The sequence below is a fragment of the Anastrepha obliqua genome, chromosome 4, assembly GCF_027943255.1.
Source record: "Anastrepha obliqua isolate idAnaObli1 chromosome 4, idAnaObli1_1.0, whole genome shotgun sequence".
In the NCBI taxonomy this organism is placed as follows: Eukaryota; Metazoa; Arthropoda; class Insecta; order Diptera; family Tephritidae; genus Anastrepha; species Anastrepha obliqua.
The window spans coordinates 120,891,028-120,913,678 of record NC_072895.1 but is presented as its reverse complement, the minus strand read 5'-3'; positions in this window follow the sequence as shown (position 1 = coordinate 120,913,678).

Sequence of the window (22,651 nt, the reverse complement as noted above, 5' to 3'; positions counted from 1 at the left end):
AACTTCTGCTGCCACTAAGTCCTCTCTTGGACTAAGTAGGCAATTGAAAAGTAAACAAGTACGAAAAAAAACATGTAAATTGAAAGCAATGACTCAAAAACAGCTGTAAAAGATTTATGGACCACACTAGTGACACTTAATACCGAAGATCATGGAACGATGAATGGTGTGAAGTTTACAGCGCCCTAGCGTGATTTAGTTTCGTCTAAGTTAGACTCCAAGGAAGTCGAAGTTGGCTCATTTCGACGCAAATTTTAATTCGTCTGTTGTGATATCAATGGAGGGAAGAAAGTGCAGCGGAAAAGAGCGATGCGTAAGAGTTATAACCGAGCAGTGACTAGTTCCGGCTATCAGAAATGCTTCGAACTGATGATAAAGTTTCGCAAGTACTAATATTCAAACCAGAGTCGTAGCGCTTTGTTAAGATCGGCCACAATCACTCAGATAGTTACAGCACCCCTCAGTCTCAAGTCAGTTGATAATCAAAACAGTTTGACAGCACAATGATCGTTGTTAGTGATCAAAAAGCATTTCCAATTTTTGTTTAGCTGAGAGTAAATTTACTAATATCCCTTAATAGAAAAAAGATTTTAGTTCTCTTCAGCCGACATTAGTCCGCTGCCTAGGTCAGGTTTTTTGAGGCTTCCAGAGCTCCAAAATACATACTTATAGTTTTTCAGTGCCCCGTAGCTATAAGGATCGTATAGATCTTTAGGTGGGGTTGCTTTTATTTTTTTGTTAATATATTTTTTATTATTATTTTATTTAATCCACATTCCTATTGGGCTACCCGCCGACATAAACACTTTCCGATAATGCTTTAAACGTGCAAAAATTTGCACATCTTTGTGAATTGCTTCCCGTTAACAGGATACATTACTTGGGGTGCAGACTCCCCTTGCGCTGAAAAGGAGCACACCCAAAAATATTATATCAAGCAGAAGCAGTTAAAGTGTTTTTGTTCACAGTTTAAGCAACCCCAAGGGTTCATAACAAATAAACAGAAACTTTTTTCATTGTTGCAGTGTTTTGTTCCTGAAAAATGCTATTCATTTTCACTTCGCTAGAACTTTCTTGTACCTAGTAAAAGCAAAAAAGCTTCTTTATTTATTTTGTGAGACTTCCAAAAAAATAAGAACCAAATTATTCAATTGCTTCCACTTTTGGCAAATTGTGGACTAACTTGTTAATCAAACAACGGCTGCATATGCGCTTTCCCATAAGAAACTATTAACTTGGCAGGGTAAGGCGCATACATTTACTATTGCCCCCTGAATTTCTGAGAATACATGAGGAAACATTTGCTATCGGCACATAACAGTTGTCTTCTCTCGCTGCCAGCAATGTGTAGTCGAACGAAACCACGCTTTTGGGAGTATGCCGCTACTGGAATGGGGGGTTTGGGGCTTCTTTGAAGACAATTCTGATTTCAATTAAATGCTTTGGGAAGCTGATTCCCAACTCGCATTTTCTTCCCTTCCTGGGCTTTCACATTGGATTTCAATATAGTAGTCACGCATACTTCAGCGATATATTTGCATTTTTGGAGGAAGTGTAAACATATGTTCATCTTACTAATTTAATACTGACTATAATGGCTTATTGATATGCATGAATACGGTAGTGGAATTCATGTGCAAACATATGGTTTTGACAGCCTTCATTGTGTGCTGAAAATGCGTTAATGATTTCGATGGGAGGTAGAGAAATGAATGGGAGCACTTTGAAATTGTAAATTGATTGGCTTTCCCCAAGCAACGGAGCCCTTAAGTTTGCTATTATGAGTGCGACTTTAAAGAATTTTCAGGAAATAACAGGAGTTTTTTCACAGCAAAAAAAATATTTTTGTTTTTTGTTTAATCAATATGTGGAATCTGCATTCCATCTCTAACCACTTGTAACCAGCTTCAGTAAAAATAATTTGTTTTTAATGAAAAGGTGAGACCGGTGCTATTTTTTATTTTTGTTGAAGTGATATGTTTATTTAATTAAATTAATAAATAGTTTTATTTAAAAAATTAAAAAGTTAGGAACACTTACTAGTTTTTATATTTATTAAATTTAAACATAATTTCCATGTATACAACTTTTTGTCAAAACCACTCACTTTGCCCAATATAAATTACCCTCTAATGAACATCGATTTACCACATATCAAACGCATTATAACGGTAATAAAAGCATGCATAAAATTGCAGGATCCTCCTCAATTTACTTAGAAAATTACAAGCCTATTAGTAGCGCCAAAAATTCAATGACTATCAGGCAAACCAACAGCATTGGCGCATTGGCATAAATCTTAGCCTTCTTGACAGTTGCCAGCTTCAAGCGTATTACCTGGAACAATTATAACACACAGTGACACCAATACATATACATGTGCATATGTACCAGAGAGTGGACGATCGTTGAAACTGCTCACAGGACATTGCGTATTGATTGCGTGTGTAGGGCTGTCGGATGTCTTGCAACAGCCAATATCCAAATTATTCACGCTTCATAAATTTGAGCAAAAATATCGACAGAGAAATCGAAAAAGCGATTGCAGAATAAGTATGTATGCATGTATGTGTGTGGAAATACGCTTCAATGTGCATAGGTGAATTTACTACAGATCTTGTTTATTGTGGACCACATTTCCCATTACCTACCAGAGGTTGGCATATCAATGTGAGCTCTGAGTCGTACTCATTTACTCACTGCAGCTGATTGGGTTATGAAATAGAAAATTGTGCAGCCAAAGAAGACACAGTTCGCGCTCAGGTAAACGCTCCATTGATCGCATGCTGATCTTGTACTTTTTTAGTCATTTGCCGCTTTTCATGCGGCTCTTTTTGCGCTCTGTGAGGCCCACATTTTTTGCACCTTCCGTTGGTATCTTGCCTCATCTTCTAACTGGAAATAATTTTCCGATAAATACCCTCTGTTATTCTTTGCTATTCGAAACGTAATTATTTGCCACCAGCTGTGTGGCACAGTTGATAAGCGTTGGTGTTGCATACGTAGTCAATGAAACGAATTATGGTTGACCAACTTAGGTGCGTATTTGGTTAAAATCGGCCAGAATCGGCTATGGGGCAAGGTGTGTTAGCCACATAGGTCGTAAAAAGTAAGTGTTGCGTGAATTTAATTTTATATAATTTTTCCCAGAAAGAACACTTGATCAGCATTAGTACATTAAATGGTATTCTGAAAAGTTAGCAACGCCAGAAATAAAGAGCAGAAGGAAGAAATGATTTATGGAGTGTTACGCAATGGTAAAACGAGAGCGCATCTTATTTCGATATAATTGTTTTCTTAACTTTTAATTGTTTTGCTTAGCCCTTGCTGAAATTTCCTTTATTGGATGGATTATAAGGCGATGATTCCGTGCGCAGAAGAAGGAGAAGAAACCTGAGAATGAAGTGGAGTAATTCTTCTTGAAACGCTTCAAGTGCCCCACAATTTCTAACTCCGATCTAGCCTTAAATACGAAAGACGAACACCATTGCCTCCACCTTAAAATATTCAGCTTGATAACCCACAAGTACATTTAGTAGCAGCGTAACAAAAGTTGCTACTACAAAAGTTCTCTTTTCTAGAATGTGTTGTGCGCTAACGTTTTGGCTCGATACATAAAAACACCTCATGGAAACTTCAACAATAGCCCAGATGAGAAACCATTTTTTTCATGAGAACTACGATTAGTGTTCGAAAATCCGTGTTGTGTTGCCTTAACAGTGCGTTTATTGAAAATAAATCAAAATCATTTTTTCAGGCGAGGATATGCCAACAAGCAAAATTGACGCATCTGGTGGTCGGTAAACCCGCTCGTGAGTGCCGAGAAGGCAATACATCCTCAGAGAGTGACAGTTTGGTACGAATTTTGCAGCGGACTAACCATTCGCTCATTTCTCCCTTGAAAATGCAGCTGGAAAAGTAATTTTGGTCAACAGTGTGTGCTACAGAGGCATGATAAACGATTTTTTCTGGCTTAATATTAAAAACATGGACTTTGACGATCATTTGTTTCTGCAGGTTAGTGGGGAATACCACACAGCTCATGTCACCATCGCTATTTTGCGTTACAAGTTCGATAATCGTGGTATCAGTTATTTCGTCTATGTCCATTGATCACCTCGAAGCCGCGATTTGATGCTGTAAGGCGCAATGCAGGACCGATGTGGTGCGAACAATCAAGTAATAATGCGGCCCTTAAGGCGAATACCGAGACATTTGTGAGATAGAGCCAGAAACCATCACCAACGTCTTGGAAAACTGAATTAACAGGATTCGCAACTGCGAAGTCAGCCGAGGCACCTAAATATGTGAATGAAATCATGTTCCACAAATAATGCGAGTGTTTGCTCTTATGAGGAAACTAAAAAAATGTGTCGAAAAATATTGATTTTTGTTGATTTTTCGGAGTTAAAAAAAAAAAACAATTTTATGAACCACCCTGTACAAGCAATTGCTCACATTAGCTTCACGTAAGAGGTAATATGGACTAGGCTACAGGTATTAAAGTACCCACTACTGATTCCATATAGAATTAAAAAAAAATCAAAAATTAGTTATCTCATTTTTGGGAGTGAGGCGCGAGACATTGTCGCCACTTTGCCTAGGAGCCGATATTTGTTCACAGTCGGCATCAAAACGAAATTTGTACGCTAATAACCTATAATTCAATTTAAAATTTCCTAATTATATTTGTATTTTATTTGGTTCCTATCGTCGTCCGTACAGAGATCTGAACCAGAATACTGCAGGTCCTTTGTAATATTCAACCCTTCCTTCTCATTTCATTGATTAATTCATCATTTACAACTCTCAGGACTCTTGGACTCTAACCTTTTGACTGGTCCTTTCCACAAAAATGCTTAATCTATGCAAGTGTATTTGTTCGGTACAAGCAAATAGATAAGTGGAAATATTTAGTTGCATTTATTTTTTTATTAATAAACCATACGAAAAGCATATTTATGGCTCGTCAAAGAGTTCAATGAATTCCAAATTTCTTGGGTATTTCAACGCGCCGATGAATTGAACAGAATTCACCCAATACAAACTACAACTACAGTAAGTAATCGCTACTAATTAACCTAATCAAAAATATATACGAGTGCATATGGCATTGCTTGCACAATGGAAAAAAGTTATCGCATTTAGTTCGTTGTTCCTAACTGAATGATATTTAGTAGGGTAAGAGGTATTATAATTTTTCACAATACTTCGTGAAACTCAAGTCTATACAAACTCGTAGTGTATGTACGAGTATGTGAGCGATATAAATGATATAGTTAAGCTTTCGACTGCAGAGAGATTGCAAATTATACCGAAAATATTGCCAGTTTCCTTCTATTTTTTCGGGCAGTAAAATAACACAGTACAACATACATATTTATATTTTGGAATGCTACAGAAAAGTGGCCATATAATACTGAAAGTGCATCACGAGTACATAATCTTTGCGGAACAAAGTAGTCCAGCAAGTCTCCATATTGGGATAAAAAATTATAAAAATTTGGTCATAGACGTCTTTATATACAAAGTTTGGCGTGTAAAAGTTTCAGTGTTGTATCCTGCATTCCAGATGTATGTATAAACTAAAAATTCTAACTTGAAGTACTTAGGGGTAAACAAGAAATTCTATTTTATATTCATTACAGGGCAGCTTTTGTGTCTTCTGCTTCCCCCACTGGTCATGCCTGATAAGTATTTTTGTAGACAATTTTAGTATCTTACCAAATTGTTTAAAAGGACGTGACATTCCGGTACTTTCAATTGAGTGATAATCGAAGAGATACTTTTAAAAATGAGAATAAAGTGCATTCAAATAAAAATTGATGCTAGAAGTTTAAAATTCCAAAGAAATCATCCTCGTAAAATTGTACTATAAAACATAGATAATAACATTTCTACTAGGAATCGACATAACATACTTTTTTCACGTAATGTCAAGATTTCTAGAACCAAAGTTTGAAAATTTATACCCACGTAAAAAATCTGAGACTTGCTGAACTACAAAATTGCTTTAAAAGGATGATATTTTCTTGGCATGATGTGTTTTAAGGATGCAAAAATACTGTTGGGCAGTGTAATCATTCACAATACACCTCACAAAAATATTTAGAACTATCAAAAATATTTGAAATATATTATATCCATCTATGATCTGCTACCTTCTACTTCTTAAATATTTTCCGACTTGTTATTTTTCTTCTAAAATTTTTGAAAAGTGCTCACGATAAAGACAAATTCCATACGCAGCATCACAATGGGCTATGAGTGTGTGCCATAGTGGGCAGCAGTTTCAGCCGAACCTAACCTTCACTTTTTTATGCAGTATAGTAGCTCTTTATGAGAAGCTTTTTAATGGCTGATGCAGGCGGAGGTTTGACATTGCCTGCCGCGAGAGACCACTAAAGAAAAAAACTATTTCTATAGTTTGCCCGGGATTTCGAACTCAGCCGCTTCCGAAAGGTACTCACGCACCAACGCGGCGGCTGTAGGTACCTCCATTTGTAGGAAAATAATAAAAAGGTAGATGAGCTCGGCTAAGTCCCAAAGAAAGGGTGTGAGCAATCTTAATTCAGTCACGATACTGAAACGTTTAAACTTTTTTCTCTACCTTATTTCGCAATGAGCTGCGAATTTTCTAAACGACTTGCAAATTTGATTATGCCCATGAAAAATTTGTGAGCTGAGGAGAAAAACATAGCTGTGGAAAATAGAAGTCGAGCACCGGCTTGCATTTGATATGAATGTGAAAAATTCTTAGCAGCAAAAGTTACTCTCGCTATTTTGCTTCGGATGACCATAACTTGTAATCCATAAAATATTTTAAAATTTCTTCTTTCACTTTTTCCGGTTTACCCCTTTTTCGGTTATATTTTCCTTATTTGTTTTCAGTGAATTGTTCACGCATACTTTCAGCAAAACTATTCAAGGGCACCACTATGAAATTTACTGATCAAATGGGTTCTAACAAAATAATAAAAAAAAAATCGGCAAATGTGTGTACTCATACAGTGACCACAGAAGCCCGATTCCGACTGCACTAGGTCAAGGTTGGTTATCGCTACACATTGCGATAGCCGTCTCAGGGTAAGTTGTTAGGCCGACATGGCTTTAATATTATATATGGTACGTTTGCGGGTACACGTACCATACGGCCTAACAACTTAGCCACTCCACGAAATATCAGAAACACTTTTGTTTACAAAATTTGTGCGAAATTATCGCGTATAGAAAGTGCAAGAATGATATGATGTTTTTTTTTTTGTTTTTTTTCGAAATGCCATTAGCAGTTTTAAATTTTTACGAGTATCCGGCGACTCGCCTGAGCTGTTACGATTTTTATTATTTTGTTGATTTTTTGTGAACTTTTTATTCTCATTTCTCTCGCGATTATAGAGCAATTAAATGGCACAGCGGGCGGCAGTCGCTGACCGCTTTCCAAGTCACCGATATAAATATTATTTGGTTGTCATGTGTACTTATGGAAAATGGGTTAGACGCTTGTTGGAGTTTCATGGCCATGGATAGGCGTGCGTGGCAATGCAAGCCAGATGGTCTTTATGTACTAAATATGTACGTATGTACGAAGGAATGAATAATCAAATGTGTGCTGAAGAGACTTTTATGATGCATTTAAAAAAAGAACAGAGAAATAATAATTAAATTGGAAAAAAAATATATTTAAGAAGCAGTAAATGAAAACCTTTTTTGTAGAGTATGCAGAATATGTGCAATTGCTTAAATTAATCTTTAATCAGTTATATGGGTTTGTAATGTATGCAAAGTAAATTATTTAAATCTAGTATTGCACGTTTTCGGACCAAAAATTATATCTTTCTGCAACTACAGATAAGTGAGCGTTTGTGTATAGTAAATTTAGAGTGTGTGGATTCGCAATTATCATAAAATATTCCTTAAAAAACACGAAAATATTTAACAACAAATGGTAGTCGGTTAACCTCGTCGAATTTTTATTTGAGTGTTCTTCTCAAGTGGGTATTCCCTAGAAGCTGATCGATTCCGCTGATTTCGTGGTCTAGCTGTTCAGTCCTTGGCATTTATGGGTCTCATAAATGGTGTTTATCGCAATTACTGTTTTATCTGGAATGGATACAAATACACATTATAAAGGTGGCATGATTTGGGTGACCATAAATGTACACATTTATAAAAACGTTGAAACATACATACGAGGGTTGTTATTTATATAGCTGGCACAACATTGGTGACTGAAAAGTTGCTTGTTGTTTTTTCAAAATGATTTTACTCACTTTTGCATTCGTTTCACTGACCAACAAAAATGGTTTGTAAGGCTGAAACGCAAAAAGCCGCACCACCCCGTGCAGTAATCAACTCCTTTGCAAGTTTTGTGCAAAGCACCATCATATTAATTGTATTATACAAAAACCGAAGAAAATTGTTCGTTAGCTTATTTTTGTTAACTAGTTACAATAAAAATGAATATTAAAAAAAAAAAAATCATTTCAAACTATTTTCAAAGCATTTACTCTGGTCGGTTTTTCTTCTTTTAATTATTGTTTTTAATTTTTTTTTTTATTTGTTAAATTGTGTGGCATTCAACACGAATAGACCTTTTTTACCACAAGTTGATACTACACAATTTTATTGAAGCTCGTCTTACTAATATGCCCAAGGATGCCCGATTCCCACGGCATGTGACATGACGATATTTTCAGGTACAACAACTGATTTTGTACGATCTTCCCGGAATTCTAATTTGCACAAGAAAATTCATTGAACCAGTTTTCTACGGAGTTAAAGGACGTTGCTTGCTCGCCATATAATGATTTAAGTGCATCGCTGTATTCGTGTCTTGTTAATTCCCGTCAAAAATTTTGAAAAACTGAATGCACAAAAATAGTTGCTGTGTTTTTTTTTTTTTTTTTGAAGAGTTGAGAACGTGCTGAATTCGCTTATAGAAAAAATATGTGAAACTCTCCAATAGAAACATCAGATAGCGCCTAACAACACCGGAAGTGTACAAGTCCAAAATTATAAACAGCAACCCTCGTATATGAATAACAGCAAACGTCCAACGTTGACGTATTAACTACATCTAAACAGAAAATTTAATGGGCTTGTCATAAATACCCATTGCATTCAGGTATTTAAAGCGCTCAATATGAGCAGTCAGCAATAACACAAGTGGCTGGTACTATCATCTATATAATGAGAACACATACTCGTGTCTATCGAAATAGTGAGTGAACTTAGCTGACCTTACCACAGAACTCTTGACGGCAGTCAAGACTGAGCGACTGATTTATCCATTTTCTGTAGTTGGCTTGGCGGAAGGAAGTATGTAAGCAGTATTGGAACTGCATCAAAGCAAGAGAAGAACTGCATCAAAGCGAGAGAAGAAATATAAAACAATTTTTCTCTTTTTATAAGTTGGTCCGATAAGAAAAAAACTAGCAGCAAAGTAGTTTACCTTTCATGACAGAGAAAAAATCCTTGTCTCCTTTAAATACCAATAATTTTACGCTCCTTTTCTCAGTTCCTTGAATTTTGTTGAGAGCAACCATATTTTGACCCATTAATGAGGTAAAATAAAGATATATTGTATTATTTTGTAGTTTTCTAAAAAGTTTATATCAATACTCTTTGAAGCTCCGCAGTTAAAATTTGTACATGAACGTGTGAAGTAGGAGAACATCGAGTAGATATACAGTGCGTTAAATAACCTTATTTCAGATACTTATCGGCAAACTCTAACAATTTACGTGTTTCTTATTTAATTTTAATATTTTTTTTATGAAAGTATAGTTCCTTTTCCGGCAAAAATCATGTAAATCCAAGTTTCAAAAAAAAAACAGTATTTCAAACTTTTTGAAGCGAATTAAAAAAACAGTATGCAGTTTTATAGCCCATTGAATTTTGGTATAATAAAGTGTAAGCTTAAAATGGCTCAAAAATCGCATTGATTTTAGAACTTCTTTTTCTTCTTGAACATGTTGCATGGTTTCCTCCATATAACAAAATTTCTAACATTCGTCTTATTGAAAAAATGCCCAAGACCGCCGCAAAAAAAGTTTAAAAAATCAACGCGAATTTTGAGCCCGTTTTAACTTTATTTTACAAAAATTGAATTAGCTACAAAATTTCATACTAAATTTTTCTCAAAATCCTGAACGAAAGTTTGAAATTTTGGTGAAAATTTTTTAATTTTTTTATTATTATAGGTGCGCAACTAAGTTCTCGCTGTTTTTTTATGAAAATACAACTTGAATCTAAAAAAATAGTTACAAGTGGATCATTGAAAGTATTGCCCATCGCTAGCTACTATTTTTTCCCAACTTTCTGGTAGATCTCGTATACCGTCGCGGTAAAACGGTTCATCTTTGTCTTCATATGAATGGAACTGCTGGTCAGTTAGACCATGTGCCATCAATTGGAACAGGTAATAATCGGACGGCGCAATGTCTGGATAATATGGCGAGTGAGGTAGAATTTCCCATTTCAGTGTTTCCAGGTAGGTTTTAACGGGTTTGGCAACGTGAGCCCCAGCGTTGTCATGCTGTACAATCACTTTTTCATGCCTTTCCGCCGTACTGCAGCCGCTTCTCGTGCAGTGCTCGGGTCAATCGCATCAATTGAAGTCGATACCAATCCCCAGTGATGGTTTCGCTTGGTTTTAACAGTTCATAACAAATAACACCAACTTGGTCCCACCAAATACATACATAGCATAACCTTCGCAGCGTGAATATTCGGTCGAGGCGACGACGTAGAAGCATAACCGGGCAGTCTCCATGACTTTCTTTTCTTTGGATTCCTGTACCAATTATTTTTATGTACTCAATATACTCAGAAGTCCACGTAATATTTATGCATGCAATTAATATAAGTCACCGAATTTCGAGCTCCGATCTCTCCTGGCTGACTTTTAAAAGGTATGTGCTTATTGAATATGACAAATTATCAGCATTCCTACATTAAAATTACCAATATTGAGTACTGTTCTTAAGCCGTACGTATTGCATCTGCAATGTCAGTAAGCAAATAACAGTAAAATTCCATTTACATGAGTGTAATTCTGTTTCTGTGCAGTGAAATCAATGTCAACAAAGCCGGCCATCAGGTGTTCTACAGCCTCTATTCCAAAAAAAACCAAACTTTTTAAATAAAAATGGCACAATTTTTTGCTTTGCCATGCTGTAGAACAAATATCACATTAGGGCTTTAATAAAATAACTCAGTTATTGCATTAACTTTGTTAGTATATTTTGTATTGTGATCGGAAAATAAGTCTTTAACTAAGAGCTACGATTCACTTTTGCCTTAAATTTTGTAGATTATTTTACCAAAGCACGCCAAATGCTTCAAAAAGTGTATGACGGTGATTGTTTATCCCATATGCAAATTTCCGCCCTATGTTTCTACTAGGAACGACACTAAATTGTAATGATACATTCATTTTTTTTTGTTTTTTGGTATTAAATTTTTTTCAGTTCGCCCACAAGTGGATTATCCCTGGAAAACATAGCAAAAATGCCTGTCTACTTTAAAAATATAATATTAAAAAATCTTCTGTGAAAATCATTGAAATGGAATAGTGGAGTCATTCAAATGTTAGCTTGACTTGAAATTAAATAAGCTATATTGCGCTATTGGTAGGAGCTCTAACTTATCAATCTACAACAAATAAAAAAGTAATTTAATTTAAACGTTCACATTCTTTTATTTTTGCTTTCTTACTTTTCAACCAACCTGAATTCCTGTAGATAGAAAATATGTATCTTGTGATTTCCATTTGCAAAATTTCCCCTTTTTTTGGAATAGAGGGTGTACAGCATGAAGTTCCTTTCGAAGAAAACAAGAAAAAATGCGCAACGTATTCGGAACTCCGTGCATATAATTCCCAATCGAACGATAACAAAATACGTGAAATACTAAGTAAACATATTTTGCGTGGAATAATAAAAGTTGTAAGTACATTTTATAATGCTATTTACTTACATATCAAAAGCATTCGTACCTGTGTGTGTATCTACGTACATTTCTTTGTACCTGTTTTTGATTGCCTGGAAATCTACTGAGTCGACTCGTGTATACCACCCGCCTTGGTCAGTCTACCAATCTTTATGAAAGAGTTTGAGGATTTATGAGCGCGGCAATTGCCAACAAAGCTTGATAAAAACCACAACAACATAAACAACTGAAAAGAAATAAGAGTAAAATAACAGATATTTGTTTTAATTTGTTTTTTATTTTTTATTATTGAAGTACAATAAATTGTCGGGAACGCCTTTCATTGCGCACGACAAATAATTGCATATACATATGTACATATTTACATACACATACGAAATTTACACAAATACAAATACCACAAAGCGCGCACACGTTTGCTCACAATAACAGTTGAGATAAATCCACAAAAAATTCATTGTAATATTCTTATCAAGTTGAGCCGCCAACAATGCTATCACCGCCACCGCTGCCGCTGTCGCTGCCACTGCCGCCGTCGCCACCTTCAACAACCCTTCAACTTAATTTCAGGCTATCACCAAGTTCCCCATACTGATTTTATGATATTTGAGAAATTCTTTAGATTACATATTGGCAGCAACGACAATGACAAGTGCTTGAAAGCGCCGGTTGAAGAAAGTGGCATTGAGTGATTGAGAGAGGGTGTGAGAGGGAGTGGGTGACGAACGAAAGCGGTGGCCTACACGGGTATGTAGATCCCTTGTAAGCGATATCCCATTCGAACTGGTGTTATGGTATATTTTTCTGGGAATAATAAAACTTTAAAAAGGGAAAGGGTAAAAGTAGACGCGGGGGTATGCTTATTAAATTCCCGTGCGGTTAGTAATGCGATTCAGAAATAATGCAAGCGCAATATCTGATTAAGCTTTAACAAGTAGAAAGAGGCAGAATTGGAAAGCAAGCGGCAGAGGTAGAAAGAAGGTAGGCAGCAGTTAGGTGGGCTTGTCAGTTAGGTGGTAATCAGTGTTAAATTTCTTGTAGGTGTCAATTTTTTTAATGACTTTATTAGCCGGACAGGAAGACGTCAATTCAATTTTAATTTGAAATAATAAAAAAATTTAGAGAAGAACAAAGTATGCGCAACATTTCAAGTAAATGATCGATTTTTTTTTCGTTTTCGTACTACGATAAATAAATAATGGGTGAGCCATTTTATATTTTTCAAGTTAAATGTTCAAAACAATTTCGATATCAAAACTCTGCGATACGGAATGGATCATTACAATTGTGAGAAATTTCGGTAAAAATTGAAACTTACACCCAAAGTGAGTGAGCGCAACCGCGAACGATAAGTGAGTACAACCAAGAACGATAGATTGCAAGGTATGGCCAACCGAAACAAAATTGTAAGAGTAACTACGGCTTCAGCAGACTTCTCATGATAATTTCACAGGTACTCTTAGGCTCTTCCAATTAGTCGTTGTTCAAACGGCATGGAATCAACATGAGTAGAGGCTTGATTTTTTCGTACATTCAACAAACTACCTTCAAATCTCATATGGCGTCAGCACACCAGCTAATTCCTGGAACAACTTGATCGACATTTCAAAACAAAAATGTAAACTTATTGTACATACAAATTGAGTGAGTACAACCAGGGACGATAGATTGTAAGGTATGACCCTCTGAAGCAAAATCATGAGATTTATTTCAGAACCCTGGTTAGATCAGCAAATCAGCTGCTTCTTTCAAATTCGCTGAGAACCGGTTGGTCACACCTGCTCAATTCTTTTCAACCAAAGTGAGTGCGGTGTTTCCCCAACTATACGTCTACTGAACAGAGGTGTTGGGCGAGCAGCATTTTTCTCTCAGCGACTATTTTTGTAAATAAAAAAAAAAGTCGCTATTGATGATCGCAAACCAACTTTTAAGTAATTCTCGTGAAACCAATATACCCGGAAAGAATGAAAATATGATCCAATTTTTGAGTAGTGGCGTCATTGCCAATTTTCTGGCGTTTTTCGTTTTTATTTGATTTTTAAAAAATGCTATAAAAACTATTTTGGTTAAGAAGTCATTATTATTACTATTACTATTATTATAAGTTATTTACTTCTTATGGGCTGAAATTACCACTGAAGAACTTGAACCATCTGCCGCTTCGACAGAGAAGCGCATCATGAACCGCATAGCTCAACGCATAATCATTTTCTAGGCACTCCGTGAGGTAATAACGACGCTAATTGATCGCTTCGTAGCAGCAACTGGTTGAAGCAATCGGGAGATAGCGCCAGAAACAGTTATCCTATTTAGTCTTGGAAAATTGGGTTGACAGGATGGGAAAATTACTGGGCGACCCCTTTTATAAGGCACATGCAGTTTACTATTTTAGGTATTTTTTGTAATTGCGTTTGGGTCCATCCTCAGAGCATGTCCAACCCACTTAAGACGCTGAAGCTTGATAAGCGATAGTTCACGTGATCTGTCCGCATCGGTCCAAATATGCGGCATAGAATTTTTCGCTCAAATACATTCAGCTTTTCGTCATCTCCCAGGTTTGAAAAGCATAAGTACCGCAAGGCCTGATTATTGTCTTATAGAGTTTCAGCTTAGTTTACTCAGAAAGAAACGAGGAACCTAGAGCCTTCTATAGCGAAAAGAAGACCGCATTTCCCTACTCAAAAGTGTAACTGCCGATCAATATGGCAGATTTACGTTCATTTGGAACTTTTCCAATGGCTGCGTTCTCAAGTTGTAGAAAATGCTTTCCCGAAGCTACTGTACTCCTGCATTTTAGATCGATTTAATCCGTGAAAGCTAGAATCTGCGATGATTTTACCTTATGGTGCCGTTCAGGCGTACCCCAGACATCCGCATAATCTTCGCCAGAGCAAACACAAATAAAGTTGAGGGGAGTGGACCACCTTGCTTCACCCCCGTGCTAGTGACAAATAGGAGCAGAGAGCTATACTTATAGCACTTTTAAAGTGAAATAAGCGATTGGCGCAATCTCTATTTTTGTAGGGGCACTTTTCTTTACATCTGGACTTAATTTTTTTTCATACTATAAGTATTTCTAAAGGTGTCTAAGGCATGTCTACATGTCCTAATACTAACTCTCGACTAAACGTTTATTTTTACAACAAAAAAATGCAATAAAAAACTCGCAGCTGAAACAATGTTTGCGTAAGCCAAGACATTGCCAAAGAATGTCTAAATAAAAAATAAATTCCACGCCAACATAACAAACTGCTAGTACAAGTCAGTCAATAAAAGCAACTACTTAATACAAATACAAGCGCGTGTATTTCAAAACTGACAGCCATACAAACAAACTATGTTTTTCTTTGAAAAAACTCGTAAAGTCATACATAAAACTTTAAGCACAAGCAAAAATACACTGTCACTTCAGGTGTGTACCTATTGTTGAGGTCGTTGGTATGTCCTCGACGGTAAAAAATTCGACATATTTACAAAAATACAAAAATATTTGGCGCACACTTTTGGATTTATCACCAAAAAGGTATTTTTCTTCAAATCAACTTTCAAGTGCAAAGTGAAGGTCACTCGACAATGAACCCAACTGATTTCAATTTTAATAATTTCTAAATTGTTCAAACACTACGAAGAGATAAGTTATTATTTTTTTTCTTTTTTCCATTTTTCCCCCTCAAATATTTTTATCGCGCAACCTTGATGCCGTCAATTCTGATCTGCCTACTGTAGCACCGTAATTGTAAGTTGAAAATTTTGTGAACTCCACCTTTCCATTGCCTTAGGGAGCGTAATTTTTGCTGCACGTCAGTCGGCAGCCAGTTCCATTGCGATTTTTAAAAACATAAGACGATTAGATTTCATATATGACTCATACACCTACATATCGTATTAAGGTGTCTCACCATCCATAAAAAACCTGTACTAAATTTCTAAGTGTACGAGTATAATACAATTTTGGATATGACTTGTACCATTTTTTTCACTCAATTTAGGATTATTCGTGAGATGGACTATGCTGAACGAACTTTTCAGAATATAGATTTTTATGTGAAAAACATACACTCAAATATTATAAATAAAAATAATCTTAGTAAACGTCAGAAAAACTAAAATGTTTAGCGAAAGAAAAACAAATCTTAATATCAAAAATTATAGAGAAACGTAAATTAAGCAGGTCTGCATCAAAATTAAAATAACTCTGCCGTCATGTTTAAATTTAAGAGGTCTTTATAAAGTGTGGTTTGTAAACAACATCCTTTTGAAATATTTTTGTGAAACGATCAATTTTTTGGGTGATACACCTTAATGTGCATTTGTGTGAGTATGCAAATCAGAGTGCAGTGATATCAACGCGCTGTTTTGAAAGAACAGCGAACTCTTTTGTCGATAGATTACTTTGTGATACGAATAAAGAATTGTGGTCTAAATATAGGCACTAGCAGAAATATTTGCGAAATATTTTCAAGAATTTCAATCGCCCTTTCTTATTCTTAGAAAATGCTCTAATACCTTAAAAATATCATATTCAAAGGATTTGGATGAAACAATATACAGTAGAAGTCCGATAAGTGCAATACCGATAACTGCAATTTCGCGGAAAGTACAATTCGATTTTGAGTCCATAGAAAACTCGAAAAGAGCAATAAAAAATTGCAATTTTCGGGCGCAAAAGAATTCTTGTTCGAAGAATTTTTTTACTTAATACGGCAATGTATTTGCGATCATCACGCGCGAAGACACAGCTTTATAGCTATGCACAGTTATGTTTCTCGGAATTATTGCGACCAAAAACACTGTTCTCACGCTTTGTGATTTTTGATTTTTACAAATAACTGTAAAATTGTAGCGCTGATATCATAAAATATGGCATAGAATCGTTTGTGACATTCAACACGCGTTAGTTTCAAGCTGGTTCTTGAGAGTAAAACAATCGTTCGGAGTTTGAATCATTTTTTTTTGCTTTCATCAAATAAAATCATGGAAAAAGTGAAAAAGAATCTACATTTTCTTACATTCAAAGAAAGAGATGAGATTCTCCAAAAAATTGAAAAAGGCGTTAAACAACGAGATCTTGCATTCGAATACAAAGTTGATTGCGCAACGATTTGCCGAATAAAAAAACAATCCCGTTCATAAAAGAAAATGCATACAATTCATTTTCACTTGGAAATAAACGGAAAACTTTGCGGTTTGGCAATCATCCAGAGCTCGAGAAGCGTTTGTACCAGTTTTTCATGAATCAGCGTCGACGAAATGCTCCTGTTTCTAGTTGATATTGAAAAGCAAAGCATTAAAAATATTTGATGAAATAAAAAAGGATGGAGAACAATTCAATGCAAGTGATGGATGGTTTTCGCGATTCAAGAAACGCTTCGGACTTCGCTATTTGACTGTGACTATTGAATCATTATCTTGTGATCCAGAAGCCATTGAGCCATTTAAGGAAAAATTGACGGCGAAAATCGCTGAAAAAGGATATGTAACATCACAAATATATAATGCTGATGAAACGGGGCTCTTTTGGAAACTTTTGCCAAATAAAACCTCCGTTTCGAAAGATGAAAAGAGTGCTCCAGGCAAGAAAGTTTCAAAAGATCGAATCAGTGTTCTTTTGTGTCCAGCCACCAAATAAAACCATTAACGATCGGCAAATCTATGAATCCGTGTTGTTTTAAAAATTTTCGTCTACCGGTGAATTATGCTAGCAACAAGACTGCTTGGATGTCGCGGGATATTTTCAAAAAGTGGTTCTTTGATAATTTTGTCGAAGAAGTGAAAAAATTCGCCAAAGAAAATGATGTTCCACCCAAAGCATTACTCTTGCTGGATCAAGCCCCATCTCATCCGCCCGAAGAAGAATTAGTTTGTGGTGACATCGAAGTGATGTATTTTCCGGCCAATTGCACAGCGATTTTACAGCCAATGGATGAAGGTGTTATTAACTTGACAAAAATTCAATGCAAAACATTGCTAATGGAAACCATAATTAGTGAAAAAGATTCTTCATTACATGAACTATTGAAGAAAATTGATTTGAAAACCGCCGTGATCATGTTGAGCCAAGCATGGGGGAAATTGCTCCCTGAAACGATCGCTAAATGCTGGAAAAGCGTATTGGGTACAAGCCCAACAGTTGACGCGATTATTGAATCTAATCCAGACGATATGCCATTGGATATCGAAATTGACGACCCCCTTCTTGTTGGAGGATTACAACGGTTAAATGAGATGGTCGAAAACTATGTGGGTGAAGCAGACACAGATGAAATCCGCAATTGGGTTTTGGAATTAGGAATAAATGAAGGTGATAGTGAAGCCAATGAACCCGAAGATACTACTCAAAAAGAAACAACCGAAAAAGTCCAGCATGAATCGATTTTTGGCTGTGTGAATACAATTTTGAAATGGGGTGAACAGAACGATGTACTGACATTCAATCAGATCGATTCTTTGCATGATATCCGATCAAAAGCACTTGAAAAGTGTTACGAGAAAACGCAATCGAAAGTAACAAAGTTTTCCCAAAAAAAATAATTGAATTTTGAAGCACACACTCATATGTCCTTCCGCATTGATCTCTTTGTATTAATTTCAATAAATATGTGTTCATTTTTCTTGAATATCGACCTTTTGAGCTCATTAATTGCATTGAATAGAGTTAAAATATTTTTCCCTAGGTATTCCTCGATCCACAGGAGAAATTCGCAAAAGTGCAATTTTTCGCTAAGTGCAATCATTGCTGAAATTTTCCAATTGTACTTATCGGGCTTCTACTGTATATGTAGATATTGAAATAGATCCCTAATCAACAAAATGTCGATTTTTCAACCAATATAAAAGCTCTCTACCCAATATAAAGTCAATGAACATCCAAACCAAGAAAAGCTTAAATCTTGATTTAGCTTAAGGCTACCAAAGCCATAGCTTAGATATTTGTTGTACTTAAGTTTTAACTGTAAGTACAACTTTCTTAATAAAAAAACAATTCAATTTCTAAATTCATAGTCCCCTTTTGAATTTTGGCGCATCTCTTTAAGTAAATTTTTCTCGAAACTTTCAGCGAAAATAAGTGAAAGAGGAATAAATGGAGGATGAGCAGAATCATATTCCTCTTATAAATTCGTCTTCTCTTTCCACACATGTATGTGGTAAGTCTTGGTTTTTTTCTGTTAAGGACCTCAAAGGGTACCTTTTGCACGGTCTGTCGAATATTAACAGGGTTATGATCGTAAGGAGGATTTATACTCCATATTATGGTACATTCAAATTGCTACTTAGTGCCTTTGCTTAATGACTTTCAGACTTAAAAATATGCTTACTGTCACTACTAAATCTCCTCAAGCACTTGCATGCAAAATTAATCACCCAATTTTGTGATTGAATATTTTTTTACTAAATACAAAAAAAATTATTTTGAGGAAATCGATATTTGCACTTTTACAAATTTTATTCTAATTCGTCAGGTGATTGCCGGCAGTGTTGACTTCCCCCCAGACTTCCGGTGACAACTGTTCGTATTCCTGGCCAATATTCTTCAATAACCTCAAACTTCTTGGCATAAATCCGCCCCAAAGAAAAAAGGCTAGGAAGGTTAGATCGGGTGATCTTGCTGACCACGCCCAATCGCGACCATAAAACGCTTCCTTCCAAATATCCATCCATCTGGTTGGAACCACATATTCACCAAGCCCCCCGATTATACCATTCCGACAGTAAGAAGTCGTTGGTATAGCCCTGTAGCGTTCGCCAGTAATAGTAACTGTATTGCCCATAACGTCCTCAAACAAATACGACCCAATCATTCCTCACACGTGAGCGCCGCACCACACAGCAGCTTTGAGTATTTGTAATGGAACTTCATGCATCACACGCGAATTTGTGGTGCAAATGAAGATTCTACTTATTGGCGTAGCTGCTTAAATGGAAATGCGCTTCGTCGCTCATGATGATTTTCCGCACAAAATCGTTCTCTTCGATGTTGAGCTTGAGGACGGCTTGACAGCAATTCACACGCGTCTGACGGTCAGCAGGCGTTAACTGATGCAATGTTGGCACTTTGTACGAAAACACGTGTAAGTCTTTCACTAAAATTCGCTGTAGAATCCGCCAACTGCCTCACCCATGGCCTAGTTGATGTTCGTTCATTTTCAGCGACAGCGGCCGCCACAGCCGCGATACTTTCGGCCGAACGACCACTTCCAGGGCCACTACACTCAAGATCTCATGTGATTCCAGTCTGTTTGAGTCGAGTGGCTGAGCACCGGAATCTTTGTTCAGTTGGTGCGACAATCGACATCGATATTCTTGCCGCGCCAACACCATTGACCGATTATTGATAAAAAATCTATACAATTACTTCACACTCTTGCGGAGTATAGCGCTCTATTGCTTTTCTGTTTGTATACTACAGCAATCTTATTCATAAGTGCCGTTTCACGAACGATGCCGTTTGCAGGAATTATAAATCTTGCGATAGGATGATGCATTTTGCAAGGGATAAATAAGGGCACAAGACTTATTACGCTGGCAAAATTATTTTGAAATTCACATAGAATTTATGAAATATTTAGTTACATATGAAATTTACGGAGGATCCCCGTACCACCACACCACACAAGAGAGCATTTTAAACAGAGCGAGCCCACTTCAGAAACACTTGATTCTTGCCTTCTTCGAGTTTTACTATAGAACCAACTTTAAGTTAAACTTATTTTGTTTCTTTAACTCTCTCTGGTACCGCCACACTTTGAAAACCTTTTAAGTTGCACTCACACAATTATTGGCAACACTAATGATGTGCACCATCAAACTTGAAATGTCTGTTCATTTTAAACTCAAAATAGGATGTGCTCTTTCCTGTTCTCTATAATGAGCGGTAATTGTTAGACTGATTCGCTAGCAAAAATTGATGATTTGCCCAAATGTGAAAAATCGATGAAATGTTTTGTACTGATGGTAGCCAAAAATGCGGCAGATTCTGCCAAGTCATATTACTTTTTCTACGTAAATGACCTCGAAATGAGTCGAGCAAATTCGCCCTCATAATATTGCACAGCAAATATGGGCATATGCTCGTACATACATACATACCTATGTGCATTTTAAATGTATGAAAAAGTTTTTTTTTGTTGTATTACTTGTGGATTGTGCATGGGTGGCCTGCTAGTCAAAAAATGTACACTTTTTCAACGGCGCATAAGAAAAAGTTTATATAGTCTCAGTTTCCTCTCTATCGCTGTGATTGACCAGAACGCAAGCCCCCTGAGCGCCTGCTGAGCTTCCGGCAATGCTTACAAGCAATGACTTTATATTTTGTAACGAATGAGCAACATGTAATACATATTTATGTATGTAAGTAATGGAATCCTTAGATATATTTGCGCACATGTCCGCTTTTGTGCCTTAGCATCCCTTCTACTCACTTCCTTTTTCGGGCAATATATCCTTTCTGCGGTTTTACGTTTGAATTACTTTTCAAATGGCTTGGCTGTCACGAGTAATCGAAAGCCTCAACCAGACGCATATCCATATCCTTTTGCTGTTGGCAGGCTATTTTCTGTCTCGGCAGTAGGAAGTCTCTGCGATTTTAGGAAGTCGCCTTTGGCGCAAATTCCAGCTGCTGTCACACTTATTAACCGCAAAATTGGAAGCGCGACAAAGGGTTGCAGTTGAAGGCTGCTTAATTTCAATACTTTTTCTCTACTAAATTACAATATTTTTTTCTGGTTCGGCTGCAACGGCGCTTGCCAAATCAATTACTTATACGAAATAAAAACATTTCTTATTTTGTTTGCGCCTATTTGTGGTTTCATATAAAATTCGGTAAACAATTTAGTAACGTGACTAGGCAATTTTCTTTTATTGCCGCATGCCGCAGACCGCACTCGTTGCTTTTATTGACTTTGGCATGTTGTTGTTATTATTGCTGTTTACTTTGTTATAGGCGCAACCCTAGGCCTGTAAATGCAAGAGAAAATTTCACAGAAAAAAACAACTGTGCTTACCATTTAGTTTTTGTGGCGCTCATTTGCTATGCCAGCACTGTATGTGTGGGTGTGTATGCGTGCAAAAGAAATTGTTTAACACATGCTAACTGCTTTTGTGATTTGATGCTAACCATGTTTCTATGTATGAGTGCAAGTATGTTTCTTATAAGCTTTAATCGATTTTCTATGCATGCCATGTATTAATAACAATAACAATAACAATAACAATAGCAATAGCAATAATAAATGCATATTTTATATGGCTGTGAAAATGGCCTTTGCTACTAAACCATTTGTAATCGATTTACAAGCCGAGACTGAGTTGAGATGGTATTTGAGGCGCTTGCATGCAATTTTCAATGCATCGATGATAATTTTTGGTTTTGGTAACACCGTAGAGGCTCATAATATTTTCAATGGTACTGTTTTGGGCTAAAAAACGAAAATACAGAGGCGAACAAAATTAATCCCCCTTTGTACTTCCTGAAGTTTCTGGACGTATATCTTTCATCTTATAAACACAAAGTGGCCCAAAATTTATCACCCCATCGGTAGATTAAAAATTTGTGCAAATGGCGTCGTGCTTCAATCATATTAGACACCCAGAGACAGGTGCAATTAAAAAAAAATATTTCTAAATAAAAATAAATATTAAAATGTGTATAAAATAAAGATTTCTATCACTGATAATCGGTTTTTTAGTAAACATGTTACTC